Here is a 7,783-nt window from a genome sequence, read left to right as displayed (position 1 = left end):
TGTGAGGTGGTTCTAAAATAATCTAACTGAGGCCCTTGACTTGGCACGTTCTCGCTGTGTAGTCCTCACTAGTCTAAATGACTATAGAATCTCTTTTCTTTCATTCTCTTGATTCAGATAATATGAGCAATCAGTCAACTGTTGATTGAACGTTCTTCCAAAGTTTCTGTTAATCAGTGTTTATTATGCACCATGTCATGTTGTTGACATGCTATAAATAGGCGGTGAGGTTGACACACAATGGGTGCTYGGCRGCTGTGACGCCTGTMTCATTGGCCCGAGGAAGATGAGAGAGATAAAGCGCCGTAGCGGAGTTAGTCACGTCACCGAGCACCGCTCACCTGCCTGTCCATCACCCAGCTCCAATGAACCATCACAGCCACATTGTCCACGTCTGTGATTGATTCCTCTCTGCCTACCGCCGTCTTTCGCTCTCCTCTCATCTCTCCACCCGTCCTCAATGCCCCCTGTGCCCTCGCCATTAACCCCCTCTCTCCCATTCCCTCCCCCTCAATCCGGACCGGTTGGAGGGGTAACATGAGGCCTTGGGAGATAGTGGCTCTCTCCTCTCTCTCGCTCTCTATTTCTCGCTCTCTATTTCTCTCTCTCTATTTCTCTCTCTCTTATTTCTCTCTCTCTCTCTCTCTCTCTATTCTCTCTTCTCTCTCTCTTCTCTCTCTCTCTCTCTCTCTCTCTCTCTCTCTCTCTCTCTCTTCTCTCTCTCTCTCTCTCTCTCTCTCTCTTCTCTCTCTCTCTCCTCTCTCTCTCTCACCCCTCGCCATTCTTTCTCCTCTCCTTCCTGTCCCGCCAGTCACCTACCGCTGCTGTGGGAAAAAGAGGAGAGAGAAGGAGAGATGAGGCCTAGAAAACAGATCATTGTCCGCCTCCTAGATTAAAGCCAGAGAATGAAGCATTGTCCGCTGAAATGGCTCAACCTTCCTGCTGTCACTCAAACTCCGCTCTGAGCGCTACTTCATGTCTAAGAGGCTTATCTGTGCTGAAAGGCCTCTGGCTGCTCCTGGGAGAGAGAGGACGTAATGAAGCATGTTTCTTCTGAAGGCAGAAACCTGCTGCTGCTGCTGAGGGGGGAATGGCCGGCCGGAGGGACAGCTGCAGCACAGAGACACAGACCCCCTCGCCGCTCCCTCTCTCGCTCTTTTTCCCAATGCCCCTCTCGAAAGAATTGTCATTTATCTAGTCTTGCATAAGAGCAGAGCGTTCTAGGCGTCTGGGCCGGGCCCAGTCTAAGCCCAGGGGGACCTGGGAGGACATTGTTGTGTGTTGGGCGTGCGCAGGGACCTGCCTGTTGTCCGCCATCAGCCGTGTGTGTGCAGGGATGATCGGCAGCCCCGCTGGTGTGTTCCTCTCTTTGTGCWCCCCTGTTTGAAAGGGGAAAGTTTAAGTGCTGCACACATTCAGGGGCTGAGGGCCAAGCCGGCTGAGAGGGTTAAGCCCTAGGGCCTGGTTGTGTGTGTGTGTGTTTCCTCGTCTGTGTCATGGTCTGTGTTTGTGTGTATCTGTGTGTTTGTCTATATCTGTATATAATAATGCCTATCTACACTGAGTGCACAAAACATTAGGAACTGACCAGGTGAATCCAGGTGAAAGCTATGATCCCTTATTGAGACATGGATTGTGTATGTGTGCCATTCAGAGGGTGAATGGGCAAGACAAAATATTTAAGTGCCTTTGAACAGGGTATGGTAGTAAGTGCCAGGCTCACCGGTTTGAGTGTATCAAGAACTTGACACAACTGTGGGAATTATTGGCGTCAACATGGGCCAACATCCCTATGGAACGCATTCGACACCTTGTGGACTCCATACCCCGACAAATTGAGGCTGTTCTGAAGGCAAGCAAAGGGGGGGGGGGCAACTCAATGTTAGGAAGGTATTCCTAATGCTGTGTACACTCAGTGTATGATGCTGTGTACACTCAGTGTATGATGCACTGGGTATTGTTGCATGCTTGAATGTTAATGTACTGTCTATCAGAACATGTTTTTGAGAGTGAGCTGAGCAAGTATTGGACCATGTTTCTGTGTGGATGAGAGTATCAATTATGAGATGATTGCTCTTACCAGCCAGTTTACGGTATATGTGTGAGACGGCTACTATGCTCTGACCTTTCCCAGTGGTGAGAGATAGCACACGCTAGCTTCTCTGGCAGGGGCAGTCCCCGTTGCTCTGTTTGCCCTGCTGCCCTYCACCGTCTGCCCTCCGTAACCCGGGATGTCCGTCTGGATGTCCGTCTATATGTCCCTGCGGACACACCTGCATCCTCATCAGCCCTCTCACACATGAAAGCACATCAACATGCCACAGCTACCATCTTCCTCTAGTCTAATGCCTGTTGGCTGACCCCAGCACGATTTCAGTAATTATAGTGGATGGCTAACCAGTGCAGCTCAGCAGTGCTTGGCTTAATCTCTCGTGGACAGACTACTTAAACATAAATGGTACCGGGAATCTGTCTTTATACTATGGACACTGATAGCTAACGAGCAGCAATTGTTCCGGTGTTTGGGGTTTTCATCAGTGGTTATTTGGACAAATGACGATTTRGCAGGTGTTGGATCTTTAGAATTTCGGAAGGGGAGGGGACATTCGGCCCATAGACTTGCCCATAACTTGCAWAAAAGAGWSAGGGTGGAGCTCCTCGTTCCAGCATCTCTTCATCTCTTCTCTTAACACYTACAGTATGYACCCAGAACTTAATTGAGCAGCTGACCCATTACCTGAGACTTTAGTTCTGGGTTAACTGAAGTTATGCTCAGTTTGGTTCAGTAGTGTGAAAAAAAAGTATACGTCAGTCTCAGACCCTCACTCCACTCCTCACATTCTCTCTGTCACTGAGGCTACAGTACCTCCCAAAAATTCCCCATGTTGGAGACATTCACAGGGTCCAGGCCTTGTAGAGTGTGGACTACCGCCTCTTATCATTGTGTCCATAGAGAGAGAGAGCTTATCAGTATAGAGTGATTCACTGATTCTCCTTACGAGGACTCTGATGGGGTTATTCTCTCCTCTCTGTCAGACTGCTGARCAAGCAGCCACTCTTCACCGTTGACCTGTGACCCATGGGCATCTTGTGGGGTTAGAGCTGCCCTGCATCTCTGATAAGCTGTGTCAGGAGGTCGAGTGGTGCTGGAGGGGCCCGGAGTATAGACCACAGGCCCCAGGGCCGGAGGGGGGCCGTTAAGTGGTATGACCCAGCTGAGATGGGAGGCCCACCAGTCCATTTGGACATCTGAATCTCCAACCCCCCTGCAGGGTCACAGTGACTAGGAGACCTGAGAAAACTGGAGAACCGGGCCTGATGGTTCCTCTGCGCTGCTGGCTCTGTCTAGCCATGGATGTTAGAAATGATGGAACATCTTTTCACCGTGTAGTAGCATCTCAAATGGAAGTTGCTGGAATTATGTTGTCCTGTGGGATTGTCTGCGGATGTCCAACACTGGCTGGTAGATAGAGGTCTGAAAAATATTTTTAAGTTAAGAGATATTTAGGCCTGTTGTATTCTGCAAAATAATAATATTATAATCCCTTCGCTGCCACCATATATCACATGTTGCGATTCTTAGCTAAAAAGTATCACCTAGGCTGTAGGCTACACAATTTGTATGTCATTTTTGAAAAATCCCAGATGAAAATATTTGTTGAAAATTAGTCCTGGGAATTCAAGTTGATGTTAAATAAAATGTGATTCATGGGAATCGGTTGGTATGAACGATTGACGGAGCACAATGTGTTCAATGCAGCGCAGCGCGAGATGTGTCACATTGTGCAGGAGGCTGAGAGTGGATTTGAAGGTTCTTTTTCAGTAAACATTTAAAAGAAGTGGAGAAGCGAACAAAAGCGTTAAGAAGGAGCTGTTTTGTTGCCCCGTTTTTTACCTAAAGAGGCGGTCTGTCCGACCACAGCCCTTGCTTCAAAGTATTATCCCACACATACAATTACCATTTCTATCAACTGGGGAGAAAGATTATGCTTTTTGGGTGTTCTTGTGCGTTTCTTCCAGTGGATTCACTTGGTGAATGTGACACGTTTTGTGTCTCCCACCCCCTATTGAATTTAAAAGTTCTCTATTCTCTTCGGAAGCCAAGGAGAGTCCTACACTGGAGGCCTGAATAGACACTAAATCTTTCAAGGTTAGGACTTAACCTTCTCCTTCTCTAATTCATCTTCAAACTTTAGTCTCCAACCAATCAATATCAGATGATTGGTAAACTATGTGCAGGGTCTGATAGGCAGGTACCGAGTGGCCCTCAATGGGATTGCAAATGCTTTGTGCGCTCTCCCAGTCGCTTTTGCTCTAAAGCACTGTCACAAAAAGTAAAATTACCATTCGCTTGGAATGATGCCATTCATCTTTGTCAGAGCGGGCCGAGGCCGGCACGCAGGGCCGACTCCCCTCAAATTAATTCCTTGTTTTGCATCAGCTGAATTTGCCCAAATCCAGGAGGATGGCTCTCCGGCTCGCACCTCGCCTGCCTGCTTTAATGTGCCAATTCCAGCTGATTTCACTGTGCAACCAGCAACCCTGCGCCTTTTTATTTACTGCCTAATTCACAAAGTAAAGGAAATAGATATGAAAAGAAGTTGGGGGAAATAAGATAAATCTGGCATTGGAAATTCCAGAGGCCTGTTGTAGACTRGGAGAGCGTGAGAGAAGGGTGTAATTCACGGGGGCCCCCGGCTCCTGGGAGCTACTGCTGTGTGCCAGCCCAATTGTCGATTTGTTATTTTATTTTACCGAAGCTGCCGCGTGTAAAGGTTATGTCTTCCCAGAGGCCCTTCTTTTTCCGTTGGCCATGCAAAAGAGAGGGATGCTGTTCAAGAATAGCTATCTGGGATTGAATGATTGGTTTGCTGGCTCTCCACTATGTCAGAGCAGACCAAGTTTAGTGATGCAGGGAGAGAACCACCTCACCTAACAGGATAGAGGACACAGGAAAATAAGAAGAGTAATTATCTCTACTCTGTGTCCATCTTAGTGGGAGTGTTAAATTACTAAAGTCTAATTAATGTTTGATTGTGCAAGCAGTCCCTACTTGTATTCTCCTGATAAGACTAATGAAGACACACTGGTACAGAAACACACACAAAGTGATATTTTGTTTTTTGTAGCAAAGTGAGCCTTTTTCTCTATGGTGAAACAGGCATTTGGTCTGAGACATTTCCACTAGGGGGCTGGGACTGGTTGTTCTTTCTCTCTGTCCTCCTTCGCTTTGCTGCAATGATGTTCTCCTCATCTCAGCTCGGTCCCACAGCCTGGCTGCCTGCTGTCTGTCCACTCCTACCCTAGCTACAAGAGTTCTAGTGGTCACAGTCTTGTTGTTTTTCTAATGTTGTTCTCCAGATGATGTCCTGCTTCATGGTGCTGACTGCCCAGAGACAGCTCTGACGACTTTTAAAGAGAGTTTTCTACACCTCTCTCTCTCTCTCTCTCTCTTCTCTCTCTTCTCTCTCTCTCTCTCTCTCTCTCTCCTCTCTCTCTCTCTCTCTCTCTCTCTCTCTCTCTCTCTCTCTCTCTCTCTCCTCTCTCTCTTCTCTCTCTTCCTCCTCTTCCCCTCTCTCTCTCTCTTCCCTCTCTCTCGCCTTCTTCGTCTCTTCTCGCTCTCTTCGTCTCTCTCTCTCTCTCTCTGTCTCTCTCTCATTCTGTCTCTCTCCATCTCCTCTCTCTTCTCACATTCTCCTCTCCAATCCAGGACAGGCTAAAAATGGCCCAGGGCGAATTTATGGTTGTGGTAACCGTAATCTCTGATTTGTGATCCTCCATGTTTGTGTTTATATAACATTATTTTTCTCATCTTATCTGACGGCCGATGGACGATATGGCCCTGACGGGTTTATTTCAATGTTTTCTTTTTCCAGCACAAAGTATGATAGAGTGCAATTACAAGACATACAGGGTAAACCCCCAGGTCAGAGTCTGCTTCCTGTCTGCCTCCCTTGTATGAGGAGTCTCCCAGCACTACTGTCCCAGGGTGCAATGCTTTTACACATGCACACATACATTTAGGGCTTATGGTGCTTTTTTTGGGCACCGTGAGGTGAGCTCGGCCTGTGTCCGGTTTTTAATGTTTTTCTCCGATTTCTCAGAGAGAGAGAGAAAAACAGAGAGAGAGAAACAGAGAGAGAGAAGCAGAGAGAGAGAAACAGAGGGAGAGAAGCAGAGAGAGAGAAGCAGAGAGAGAGAGAGAAAGAGCGAGAGAGAGAAAGAGCGAGAGAGAAGGGGCAGATAGAGAGGGAGAGAGTGAAAGAGTGGGGCAGGACTAAGACTCTGTTCTTCACCTCAGACACCTGCGCCTCTCCACAGCTCCCTCATCAAGCACTCATTTTGTCCCCGGGCCGTGCCATTGTCCCGTGAAGGGCCCTTCAGCTGCGCTCTGAATAACCCCCATGTGCTCCCCGAAGTGGGCTCAACCCGGCTCTCTACTGAGAAGCAGACAAAACAGCAGATTCCAGAGCGCCGGCCCCTCGGCATTCCCCCGGCTTCAGGAGATAAAGAGAGAGGGACAAACCTCTGACTGATTCCCCCCACCACTCCTCACCTCTCCTCACCCCATCTCTCTCTAGAAGGAGGGGGACAGAAAGGTGGTCTCAGGGTCAGAGAGCAATTAGAAAGGAGGGGAACAGAGTGGTGCTCCTGTTCCCCCAGCCAGCCAGCCAGTCAGCCAGCCAGCCAGCCAGCCAGCCAGCCAGTCCTCCTCCATGGCGGAGCTTTGAGAAATGACCTCCACTGGGCTTACTGGGGAGTGGGTAGAGGGGAAGGAAATTTAGAAATGATTCCCCTCTCTCTGTCTGTCTGTGCTGCTATATTTAGCTGGCTAAAAGAGATGTATGTCCAAAGGTTTTCTCCACTCAGCATAAATGCATACGTTATATATACAACTCTTTTCCTGACTTGTGGAGTTTCTGCAATGCAAGGCATCATCGTTGGAAAGATAGTGATTCCAGAGACCTGCTAAATTTGTAACTGGGAATACATGTTATTTTACTTTATGTACTCACTCAAACTCCACACAATCACCCACACACAAAGTTTGCTAGGATGGGTCCGTTTTGCTGATGCAGAGTCGTGGTCCAGGCCTGGCCGTGGTGTTGGAAGTGATTAGGGAGAAATATGCCTGTCTCCTGGTACTGTCAGTAACGGGCAGCAGCACATCAAAGACACGCCTGTCAGAATGATCTGGATCAAGCCGGTCCCATCTGGAACACATAAGACTTTTCACTCATTTAAACACTTTAAACACTGAACAGACATGGAGCTCCTGTCTCTGCTCAGCACTCACTGCTAATATCAGCACCCTCAACCCTTCATCTGGGCGTGTGTGTGTGTGCGTGGGTGAGGCTGCCTGTTCTCCATGTGTGTCTGGGTCGTTGCTTGCCTACTACCTTTGTGTGTATAATGTGTACGTGTGTATGCATGCTGGGTGTATTTAAATAAGTCTCTGTATGCACCTTACTTCTGTATTTTTCATCATGTATATTATCTCCTACCTGTACAACATCCTCCCATTCTAACACAGACATCAGTCYTTAAATACGAGTTTGAAGGTTAAAAATAATATCCACGCTTGACTTAATGTGTTATGAGATATTTATAGACTGAATACATAATGGCAAAGAGTAAATATTGTTCTGTCTGGGCAGAAGGAATTTAGTTCAGGCTTGTTGTTCTACTGTAGCATAGGACAGATAAGTATCTGTTCCGTACGATAAAGCTGTGCGTTAAGACAATGATGCTGGTGTAGCCCTGCATGGATTGTGTTGACTGG

General features: G+C 47.7%; 1 pseudogene; it reads left to right on the top strand.

Annotated features, from left to right (window-relative positions):
* The window catches only part of LOC139022783 (uncharacterized), a 45,800-nt pseudogene extending 39,268 nt beyond the window's left edge, over positions 1–6,532 (top strand).
* Positions 6,533–7,783: the final 1,251 nt, after the last annotated feature.

This window comes from Salvelinus sp. IW2-2015, linkage group LG22 (genome assembly GCF_002910315.2).
Source record: "Salvelinus sp. IW2-2015 linkage group LG22, ASM291031v2, whole genome shotgun sequence".
NCBI classification, from domain to species: domain Eukaryota; kingdom Metazoa; phylum Chordata; class Actinopteri; order Salmoniformes; family Salmonidae; genus Salvelinus; species Salvelinus sp. IW2-2015.
The sequence above is the reverse complement of the archived record's forward strand: the minus strand, read 5'-3'. Positions and strand labels throughout refer to the sequence as shown.